We start from the raw sequence: 12616 nt of genomic DNA, 5'->3' as shown, positions 1-12616 counted from the left end.
AGCATTATGAATTTCAGCCCTAAACAACTATTGAAATTTATAATTGATATTCTAAATATGATATTTATTAAATTAGAGGCAAGCTTGGATTTAGACATGGTTAGGCCCTAAGCCAAAGAGTGTGAAGAGGTTTCAAACTTGTAATTATAATTTTTTTTACTCTCACAAAAGGAAACGGCGAGGTAGGCTTCCTCAAGTAGCTAGGCCTTAAACGTGGCTTATTTGTTTGGACTGATTACAGGACTTAAGTACTGTGAAGTTAGTTACATTTCACATCCCTGAAGTTCAACCTTCATGGCTTTGCTTCTTCTGTTCCTGCGGGCATGTCATCCACTTCTCAACCTCAGAACTATTTCTCTCAACTTACCTTGCACCATAGCCCACCCGCTCCAAACCATTGCAACCATCCTTCCCGACCCTGATATCTATCCTACACATTATAAAGTACCTACTTCGTATACTTCCTCCTCTACACTAACTGCACCCCCTTACCCGTAAAACCCTCTTAGTAATATCCCACAAAATCTGTAAAATACAGGAGGCGCAAAGGCATCGACCAAGTTAGCATTATCAAAACCAGCAGTCAGTCCACTTATGTTAAAATCTTACAAGGCACTGCAGCAAGTAGTAACACATATAGCATCTTTAAGTCGCCTTGACCCAGAAACTAATTTAGTCAGATTGAACGAATATTAATAGAGTTAAATATACCAGTAAAACCCATTAAAATTGAAACCAAGCACCCAAAATAAGCCTCATTCCGGATTTAATTTCCACCAGAGATATCCATGAATACCTCAGCCCGGAGCTCTGGCGAGCAGCAATGCTTGTGATTCCATACTATGACCCCAAGACACCCAGGGCAACAGTTACTTCGCCAGGTGCCCGTTGACGCTTTAGATGTAGCTACAAACTCACCAGCCAATATCCGAACATTTTCTATCGTCTAATGTGCACCAAAAAGTCAATCTCAACCTCTATGTACAGAATGTATTAAGCCTTAACAATAAATTCCCTACCTTAATGATGCAGCCAATCATATCATCTGTCTTTTTGAAACTTGGACAAATTCTGAGCTCGAGGACACTTTGCTTCTCTCCAACTCAACTAGTCAACCTTCCTAAATTCACATAAATCTCTCAAAGGAGGAGGGGGGGATCTGCAATCTTTATTATGAACGATCTTACCATCAAGCAATTAGTCAGCTCCAGTTAGAATAATTTTGAAAGTAATGCCGTTATTGTGCATGTCACTGGCTCTGCTCTGCTTTATGTTCTGGGGGTTTTCAATATACGTTGCCCACCCAGTCCAACTCAAGATACCATCAGTGAAATCCTCAACTGAATCACTTCTATAAAGGAGGAAGTAATGTAATGATTTCCGGCGATTTCAACCTACTTCTTCCCAAATTCAAAATGCATATCTCTTGGAAAATACCCTCCCAGGCCTTGCAATTTATAGAACTAACACGATATAAAATATGTGCCAGTTGCAACCAAATTCTTGAGTTTACTTTTAAAATATCACCGTATACACGACGCAGATCTCAACTATAAAGTTCATATATCACAACACAACAATTGTAACTTTAAGCCATCTTATCACCTGTCTTAAGAAGTCCTTCTAACGTACAAATAAAATGGCTTACACATTTAAACAAGGAAGCAGCATCCAAAGAAGTCATGATAACATCACCCACAACTCCCTGATTCACACCTGATCTAAAGTTATATTTCAAAGCAAACAGAAAAGTCACAAGGAACGTAAGAAAACAACTCCCACGGCATTACTCAACTTCAAGACAAACAGAGCACTCGTCGAACTCAAAAAAAAAAAAAAAAAAACACACCACTGGCATATAAGACCTTCATCTTAAACACAGGCCAGAGGAATAAGAAGGCTTTCGCCAAAGTAACTACTCTTGCTCTAGACAAATATCCCGGTGAAGTTACCAGATGGATTTCAAACATTTGCACAGGCTCTCATCTACTCAGCCATAGAACTTTCTGCGTAAAGAAAACGAACAAAACTGTTGTCCACTCTTAAAACAGCCAGTCAATCAGTCTACCATTCAACAAATAACAAAACTTCCTGAAACAAGACGCATCCGGCCCAGACGGCATATCAAACTTTGTATTCAAGGTTGCCTGCGCTTACATCACCGCTCCTGTATTGCTCATTAACAAGAGATGCTTCAGTCAAACATAGATGCCTACAATTTAGAGAACCTACAAAATCAGTCTTATTCCCAAGACTAGACACTCACAGGGAGGCATGAGCTATAGACCTATTTCAGTTGCCTCGACAATCCCAAAAATAATTGAAAAAACTCTCCTTCCATATCTGCCAACTTTGATTGACGTATGCAATTCCACTAACATTCATCTTGGACCAGCGGGTATATCCACCATCGCTAACCTGGCCAATACACTTATTCTGATACAGTCAGCATTTCAAGAAAAAGCCCAGTGTGATTTTTTTTCTTTTGCTTAGATATAGTGTCTGCACGTGTAGCACAGTAGTATCGTCACCGTCCTCCCCACACCGTGTGGAAAAGGCCCGGGTTCAAATTCCTTCGATGACGCGAGAAACTTTAATGGATTCTTTTCACTCCGTGGCTGTCTCAGGTGTAAAGAGCAAGATTTTTCCCTCAGAAACTGGTGTTTTTTCGTCCGGCATAACAGGTAAATCGACCAGAGAAAAATAATTTACAGACAATACATATATGGGCATGTATAAGAAATAATGAGTGGCCCTAATATAATAGTTTGAGTTTGCTTAGATATTAAATAAGCGTTAGATAACCTCAACGCCAAGGAAGCAATAATTCAGACGAATATCTGCAAGATTAACACTACAGTAGTGGACTACAGTGAAACTTCCCTTTAACGGACAGCCATGGGGAACGAGAATGTGTCCGTTAGAGAGAAGTGTCCGCTAACAAGAAGTCTGAGGGAGAAAAAAAAAAGAAAGAAAGAAAGAAAAATCGTTAAACGTTTAATGTAAAATTAAATTAAAATATATACAGATTTTGCACAATATTTTTGTGAATAATATACATACAATTGTGTTATGCATATGATGACTTTATCTTAAGAAAAATACATACAATAATCATTTATTTTCTTCTGCACCTCCTTCCGGCTGATAATTTTGTTTTCAACATTTGTTTGGAGTGAAGAAACCATCGAAAGGCCTTCAGTATCTTCTTCAGCGGCGAAAAACATTTTTAAACGATTGATTTGTATGAGCGCTTCTTCTATTTTCATCGGTGGTTCGTCGTTAATATGTTCTTCGACAGAATGACATCCTTCCATTTCTTCATCCTCATGAAGAACTTCTTGAAAAATATTGATGATAATGTCGTTGATATCTTCAATTTTTGAGTTTGAGAAGCCAGACTTTACAAGACAGTTCACGACAGTTTGTTTTCTAATTGCGTTTACTGAAGAGGAAATCCATTGAATCGCATCTAGGATGCTGATTTTCTTTGCAAGGTCACTCGCACATGTTACATCGTTCATGTTTGCAAAGAGATGTCTTAAAACACGTTTTCTGTAGTGAAGTTTAAAATTTTTTATTATCCCTTGATCCAAGGGCTGACACTCTGCAGATGTGTTTGGTGGCAGAAAAACGATTTGAATGTTGGACAATTCAATGTGCAGGTGAGATGCAGCATTATCCATGAAAAGAATAATTTTTCTGTTTTGACGAATCATGTTTTGATTAAAGTGACTTATCCATTCGCTCATGATATCTCGTGTCATCCACGCTTTTTTATTTGACTTCCAGTCAACATTCAAAAGATTCAACTTTATGCCCTTGAAACAACGAGGATTTCGTGGGTTTCCTATAACAAGAGGTTATTCAAAGTCTCCCAGTATATTTGTACACAATAGTACAGTCAAGCGTTCCTTAGAAATTTTTCCGCCCTGGCACTTTTCGTTTTTTAGACTCATTGTTTTTTTCAGGTAGAGCTTTAAAAAACAACCCTGTTTCGTCACAGTTGTAAATATTCTTAGCTTCAAAATCACGACATAAATCTTCCAATTTGACAGTCCACTCTTTTACAACCCCAGTATCAACAGATCCACCTTCACCACTTACGGTTTTCCAAGAAATTTTATGCCGAGTTTTGAACTTGTCTAGCCATCCCACAAAAGCTTTGAACTCCTTTACTCCCATAGATTTCGCAACCTCCAAAGCCTTTTCCCTAATAATAGGCCCATTAATGGGAATTTTTTAGCACATGCGCGACAAAACCACTCATACGTAACATTGTCAATTTGAAGTCCAATTTGAAGTTTTCGGGAATGATTTTTGAACCTGATCATTTACGTGTTGCCAAAATTGTTTGAGCAGTTCATTTTTTTTCTTTAGGATGTCGCTTACTTGCGTCTTCCTGATTTTGAATTTTGCAGCGAGATTGCGAACACTATTTTTTTGTAGATCATACGCATTAATGAGTTCGACTTTATCTTTTAAAGTTAAATGTTTACGAGAAGACATTGTGCACTTCACACGACACTGAACAAAACTGAAAACTGAAACTTAAAAGACGAAAGGCGACAAAATCCCCCCCCCCCCTGCACACACCGAATTCATCAGAAGTTTTACACTTGCCTTAAAATTCTTGAAAAAGGGTTTAGAACCGCGATGTAAACCTTGATAAAATTCAGAGAATCGGAAATAGAAAATAAACACACGATTGAGGCAATACGTGGAATAAACGTTCCTAGAAAAAGGGCCGTGAGCTCGCCCGCTGTCCGTTATGGGGAGATCAAATTAAGTGCTACTCTAAACGAAACAGTGCAGATTGCCTGTCCGCGTCCGTTACAGAGAATGTCCGCTAGACAGAAGCTGAAAACACGTTAAAACCAATAGAGGAGAGTTGGGGGATTTGAAAATGTCCGTTGTAGAGAGATGTCCGTTAGGAGAAGTTTCACTGTATTTCTTATATAACCTCAGCCACAGATTCCTCATGTTCAAATCTAGCTCCAAGGATATCACAGTCACTACATTCGCAGAGGTACAAGGAGCTCTATTAACGATTATCTTAGCAGCCTCACTAAAGCCACTACTTCAAATCATTCCCATCATCTCATATGCTGATGATTTAAAAATATTTATTACCTCCAGATCCAGTGATGACGCACAAAAAAATTAATCGAGATGCCAATGAATTAGTGGCAACCCTGGTCCATTACTTCCAAACCCTCATCTTTACCCTCAACGTAAAGTAATCTGCCCAAATTGTCTTCACTTTCCGGAAAACGACTAAACCAGTAGATATTCTCATTAAAGGCAGTCCAGTACCAAAAGTGGACTATCGCAAAGATCTGGGCATGATCTTTGATAAAAAAAAAAAAAAAAAAAAAAAACCTCTCCTATTCCTACCATTATGCACATATGGTGAAAAAAATTTAGAGAGGCCAATGGCTAATCAACCAAGAAACAATTCACAGTACTTAAGAGAGATCATTACCAAACGTGTACAGCGATGCATCTACCCAATCTTCACATACGGAGCAGAAATATGGTCAGAATCTCGCAAGCCACATAAAATAAAATAAATAAATAAATAAAACTTTCTCTCTTGAGTGCTAGATCCTGAGATGGCTAAACCAGAAATTAGTTTCTATTCACAATATGAATGAAGCCTGCAAACGTACCTCAAGCTCAATCCCTTGCCGCTGAAGGTTTTACCACTAAACAGCCCAATATACATCTGCTGCGCAAATTAGCGTCGGAAGTGGCAGTTTTTCCCAACATCATAACTACAGTCACTGCAGCGCCATCCTGTCAGAACACACGGACCAAGAAATTCTACATCTCTAAACTGAACAGGCTCCAACAAATGGACAGGCTATTTTCCAACTCTGCACTTCAACTAATTAATTGACTCTCACAAGTTTTCTTTAGCAAATCCTACAGAAAGGGAGCCAACTGATCAAAAGCCGCTGAAGGTTTTACCACTACAATAAATGCCAGAGAAATGTCTGGCATTTATTGTCTCCTTAATGTTGTTTCCAAATACAACTGACGACAACATGCTGAAGTTTTCCCTTTTGTAATTATTTTACTTTTATAGCATTTGTAAATTTTATCAATTCCAGCCCTAGCCAATAACACCTTGATGTTCTAAATTCTAAACTAATTTTGTTAACTAAAACGACACTATGCGGGGAACAGCAAGATCCAGTTCTTTTTCTTTATTTTACAATGAGGAATTCTCGGTTATTTGTATTACGTATTAGTAGTACCTCCTGGTATTGCTTATAGGTATAACATGGAAAAAATATCATTCGTATTACAAAAAATCGAAGATAAGAGATTCGCAGACAAAGCTAATACTGTACTATGGAAATATGTAGAATAAAGAGGAAATTTCCTTTTTTTTTGTAGCCTGCGAAAACAAACCTTTTGAACATGGCTTCAGTTTTTTAACCCAGCACCAAGTCTTCACCTTTTCAACGAGTTGCAATGGTATTGTACTAATATTTTACTATTTATTATACGTATTTCCTCATTTATATTGCGGTTATTTTTTGAACATTTTGTATCATTCAGAAATGTAGAAATGCCTAACACCGTGCCAGTACAGTGGAACATCAGTTATTCAAACTAATTGAGACAAGTTAGAACAATCAGTTTCCTCGGATAATCGATATTTACTGCATCGTTTTTAATTCAAAAATTACTTTTCTGCTTCATTTTTAATTTTAAAAATTACTTTTCTGCTTCATTTTTAATTTCCTGCTTAATTTTCAATTCAGTGTTTCAATGTTAACAATTTGGTTTTCAGAAAACAACAATCAAGTTTTATTTCGTATACATTTTAAATGCTGTGGATGATGCATTACTGTTCAACCTGCGCAAGTAAAAACGGTAAGCATCATCATGTGACTTTTCACTTAACATCTCATTGAATTTCGGTTTTGCCACATGATATTGCTAAACAAAACAAGTTCAGCTTTTTTTTTATCGGCTGTAAATTATAACTGCTTAGTTAATAACTTATTTTAACTAGTGTAAAATGATGTGCACAGTGCACGTTGGTGACGCTATCTTTAAAGTCACTTATTGGTTTTATAATCGACGACCACAGTAAATGTGATCGTGATTAATGTGCCTTATACATCCTAGACTTAAATGACGTGAGATGAAATGAATACACTGAATTATAGCCCAATGTTGACTCTTTGATAAATATATTCCTTTTTAATGGATTATTTAATCTTAACAAATCTCCTTCTTGCTGACACTCCTATTTGGGATGTGGAATTAATCTCTTCCCCCCCACCTCTCTCACTTCCATGGAGATATCTCCCTTACTGTCTCTTACCCAACTCATGCATCCGTTTAGCTGTGAGCCACAGGTTCTTGGATTCAAGAATTCAGGCATACCTGAATTCATATCAATACACGCACGCTTATAATGCAGAACACGGGCGCGCAAACACCATGAGATGTAATGGTACTCCTCTTCTCTACTCTATTGGATGGGTTATCCCTTGACACACTAATCACATTGGTACCGCTCCCAGTTTTCTCCCCACCTTTAATTTCAAAAGCCCGTTTTCCCCTGGCTGTCCTTCCATAAAGGACACTCACCTGATCCGGCTTCTCTTACTAGGGACCGGAGCTAGAAAATTACTTTTATTTCCGCAATGGCACAATTTCTGATAACAATAGACTTTAATACAATTATGAATTACAACAGACGCGTACTTTTTCAAAAGCCAGCAGTAATCTGCTGTCATCTTTGCCTTCCACGTTAACATGGTGAAGTCTTTCCACCTCCTTTATATCTTTGTGGAATGGCTATCGCTGTTTCTCGTTGATGGAATAAGATTTTCTGCGAACTAAAAATCTACGTGAGAGTGCCAAAACTGAACTGTCAAATTCTTACATCCTAATTATTAAGATTTATCAGGCATATTTTCGACAATACTTTCATAAGTGGCATCTTCCTTATTCCCTAAAAATTTGTGAACAACATTTTTAAGCCAATCTATGTGTCTTTTTCCAATTTTGCATGTGAAATAAACTTTCTTATCTGTGACTCAACAAAAATGCTTTCCTTGTATTTCAGATAACTATAGAAATTATTGCAATCATTGTCCTAAATCCTTTACACGTTGCTTCATTAATCATAATTTGATATGGAATAGGAGTAGTAGTAGTAGGACTTTCGTTATGTTCATCAGCCTTCCTCATTCAATACTTTCTCACCAAGTTCAGGGCCTCTGCTGGCTACCGCTTTCGTGTCCAAATGCTGATTTTAATCTGTCCCATTTATATATGAAGCATGGCGTTTTGTGGAATTTGGTTGTTGACCTAATACATTTCACAAAATATCTAGTTTGAGGTTTTCATACACCTCCTTAAAAGTATAAAAGTATACCGAATATGAAACTGAAATAGAAGCATAAATATTTCCCCTTTATAAAGAAGACTACCTTTTAGACAGTTTGGAGAAACATGAACAATTTCCACTCACTGGTTCACTTACCAGATTTACTAAAGCTGTCATTAATCTAGAAATATTGCTGCAGTAGAAAAGTAAATATTCCTGGGAAAAATTACCTCGGTACAGACCCTGACGAGGGTCTGTACCAAGAAAATATCCCTGGAAAAAGGGACTAGGTTTTTAGTTTGACATCTTGATTCCAAAATCTTTGAAGGTTTAGGAGGACCCAAATCTCTAGCTAAATCATTTATCTCGTTTCATGTGAATCTTGCGGTACACATGCTTCGTGTTGAGAACAGTCTGAATGTAAATTACATTCAGACACTGAAGTTATATCGAGAACCACATATTCCTTCTTTTATTGGAGATGGTACAGGCAGATCGAGTGCACGCGCAACAGCTTTATTGCTGGGTGTTACAGCAACATGGTGTTACAGCTTTATAGCCGATGATAGATTCAGTGGTTTCTCGGTGCGCGCCAGACCAAGGGAATAGTAAAAGGCAGAGGCTTTTTTATTTTATTAATACCCTGACCATTTCCTAAACAACTGGTCAACACAAGTGCGGCCAACTTTATGTGTACCCAGAACTATTTGTTGGTAGCTTTATAACAAAGCTGCTAAGCTATAACAAAGTCAGTAAATATTTTGACGTATGATAACGAGATTAGCGCAGAAATGCATAGAATTACGTGGTTTTTTTCCGAAAGAATGTCAAATTTATTTCCAAATATGTTCACCAGGTGGCATTTGATCTGTAACACCACAAAGCACCTAATTATAGTAAATGTTCAATGTGGCATCCTTCGTTGTCGAGCGCTGCCTGAAGACGAGTAACGACGTTATGGACAGCATGAAACAGCATTTCTGGAGGTATCATTGATACATGCCGTCATATAGAGTCTTTTAGCATTGCCAATAACGTTGGATGATCTCTGTAAACCCGCGACTTCAGTTAGCCGCATAACCAAAAATCGCAGGACGTCAGGTCTTGGAGACCTTGGTGACCATTCATGCTGAAAATGACGGCTTATCACTCAATTCTTTCCAAATGCTGAGAGTAACAGTTGTTTCACATGAGAAGCAATATGGGGTGGTTCTCCATCCTGCATGAATGTCACAACATCCAAAGTTTGCCTTTCCTCCAGGCTGGCGCAGTATAACCGCAGTCGTTTTTGCGCCAGTAAAATCTAAATCAATCAGTCATTTCCCCTAGGCTAGGGATAACGTAGTTTCGTAACTGGTCAGCATAACGTTTGACAGCCAGTTATCCCGTTCTTCAATTCGCTGAAAGAACCATAACCTGTTACAGTTTCAAAACCAGAGCCACTGATTTCCTAAGAGAAAAATGGCCCTATAACAAAAGAAGAGGTGAATCCACACAGTTACTTTTGACTGATGCAATGGAGTTTCCGTGTAAGTTCGAGGGTATTCCGTTCCCAAAATTCTGCAATTGTGTGCGCTTACAGTGACATTGAGAGTGAAATGGGCTTCATCCTTCCACAAAACATTTGATAGCCAGTTATCCCGTTCTTCAGTTCGCTGAAAGAACCATAACGCTTTGCAAAATTGGGACGCCTAAGTTCTTGAAGGTGTTGAATTTTGTACAGATATCTGTGGAGGACTACTCTTAGTGCTCTCCACACACACTCCCATATGGGACGCCAGTTCAACGTGAAACTTCACGAGAGCTTGCTTCTCCATGTGATGATGATGATGCCATTAGAGTATCCATGTATTCCGCAACTACAGCCGCAGTTGTAACACATGTTGATGGTCTTCCACTTCGTGGAATCTTGTAACGAACCAGTTGTCTCAAATTTCTTAATCATCACCTTTAGTCCTGCAACAGTCATTGGTCCTTTACCACGTCGCATACCGTTTAGCTGACGGAAAGATCGCAAAGCTGTAGTTGCAGATTCAGCGTTAAGGTCAACATTTCACCAACAGTGCGTTGTCCGGTAATGATAACATGACCATTTAGCTTCTTTCCTTTTTCTTTCCCAAACGTTGACTAAACTGCTTAGCTGTTGTTCTTGCAGTCCCTTTATAGCAGACACTCGCGCAACGCCATTCATGGTACAGCGCCACCTGGTGGACATATTTGGAACTACTGTTGACATTCTTTCAAGGGGGAAAAAACCATGTAATTTTATGCATTTTGCGCTAATCTCGTTACAATACAACAAAAATTCACTTAAATATCGATTCTTTAATTGTTTACTTACTTTTGGATCACCCTGTATATCTGAAAATCTATTTTTCATTTCACCTTATAAAGAACACAAATGACCTGAATAATTCTTAAGATCATTCTCGGTGAGAGATTCATTGATTTCAGCTAACTCTTGCATACCACGAAATTGTTTTTTTTTATTAAATTGCTTTCGAATATTTACAGTTTTTCGGTGAAGGCTTTTAAATACGCCTTTGCACTCTATCACCATAATTAATTTCCCTTGAAGTTGAAGTGATACTTCATTAAGTTTTTGAAAAATCCAAGCCATATAGTATATGTTGTTTTTGTGTTGACTGATCTCCTTTGCTATATCTGTGTCTCCTTCGCTTTAAAAAAAAAAACTAATTATCGTATCAAAAAGGTTTACAAATCTTGTTAGACAAGAGTCCTTTAGAAAGCCATCTGACTTCTGTATGTAAAAGAAGCCTCACATACTGTTCTTCATTATCAACACAAAATTTTCTGAAAAGGCAATCATATTTGCTATATGACTATATTTTATTGATGGTTTAAATAACTATATTGAGAGATTGATAAAGAACTGGACTAATATTTTTTGCAACCAGATGTCGGCGCACAATGCAGTGTATTGCAAGAACTTCGAGACATACTTTCTTTAGGTCTTCCAACCATGAAGGTAGCACAGGAAAATTTGGTATCCAGGATACCAAAATTTCCAATGGTACTTGGTTATCATCAAACCATATTTTTACAGCAGCAAAAATGAATGCTCCAGTACAGTCAGTTGCTATAGATTTTACAAACAACATCTCTTCTTGAAATTTACAATGATCATCGAAATAACGAACGTATGCCATTAGAAGGGACTTATTGTCAGTCACAGTGGATTCACCAATCTGAATAGAAAAAATTCTCGGTTTTAGTTTGTCAGTTACCTGCTTTTCGATGTTAGCTGACATCTCATCGATTCGTCTTCGAATTCTTTGCTCAATGGCAATGCTTTTAAAATATTGGAAGGATTTTGATGCATCACTGTTGAAATTACAGTCGCTAATTTGGGTCGTACAACATCCTCAAAAACTGTATGAGTACTACCAGTTTTTGCAATGATTTCTCCAATTTTATAAGACGCAATCAATCCATCCAACTTTATCAGGAAGTTTCATTTTTAAGTGATCTAAAAGTCTTGATGATTTTATAGCCTCATTCGAAAAGGAACTATTGCACATAAGGCACATAGGATGTCTTGACTGAATGGGCTTTCAATAAAACCATAAGCTAGATATTCATCGAGATACCGTCGACACTTTTTCTTTTCAGCACTTGACATGATTGATGATGAGTTGAATAACCACAAATAATTAAATAATAAAATATAAACTATTTTTATTTGACTCTCATAGCTCAGGTCACTCACAAAAGCACTGTGGATCAAAAATGAACTTCCACAAGGAAACAATAAATCAATACTAATTGTCGCTTAGAAAGTAGAAACAATAGACTGAAACATTTCTTCATCCCATCCATACCTCATATATTGACCAATGAAACAAAATAATAAATAAATAAACCGCACCAACTACGCCGCCGCCAAGATCGCAGCTGTCGGAAAGGCTCAAATACCAAGGATTGCGGAGACATTACCTCTGAAAGCACTTAGGCATTTAATGCCTATGAAAAGCAAAGGTTGAATTAAATCATGCCCATTATCTTCCTTTTATCATAATTTCTCACTCACTCCTAATATAATATACCTATATGTTAAAAATCAGTTGTTTCAGAGGAAAAAGAAAACCCAATAAGAGAAATTAAATATTAAGGAATAAGATGTCGTCGGGTAGGGATTAACTTAGGAGGTCAACAAACCATTGTAATACCCATGATTTTTTCGCCCCCCAGAAACTAATTTTCTTCCCGTTGAGAAACCCTGCTGTATACTAATAC

At 37.5% G+C, this 12616-nt stretch overlaps 1 protein-coding gene across 1 annotated transcript in view; it reads right to left on the bottom strand.

Moving 5' to 3' along the window:
• LOC150089403 (uncharacterized) overlaps positions 1-12616 on the bottom strand; it is a 141174-nt gene that overhangs the window by 51405 nt on the left and 77153 nt on the right. The gene's annotated exons all lie outside the window — the stretch shown is intronic.

The sequence above is a fragment of the Mastigoproctus giganteus genome, chromosome 2, assembly GCF_048544385.1.
Source record: "Mastigoproctus giganteus isolate SK-2022 chromosome 2, ASM4854438v1, whole genome shotgun sequence".
Classification (NCBI taxonomy): domain Eukaryota; kingdom Metazoa; phylum Arthropoda; class Arachnida; order Uropygi; family Thelyphonidae; genus Mastigoproctus; species Mastigoproctus giganteus.
Note: the sequence above shows the minus strand (reverse complement) of the source record. Positions and strands in the feature narration are given on the sequence as shown.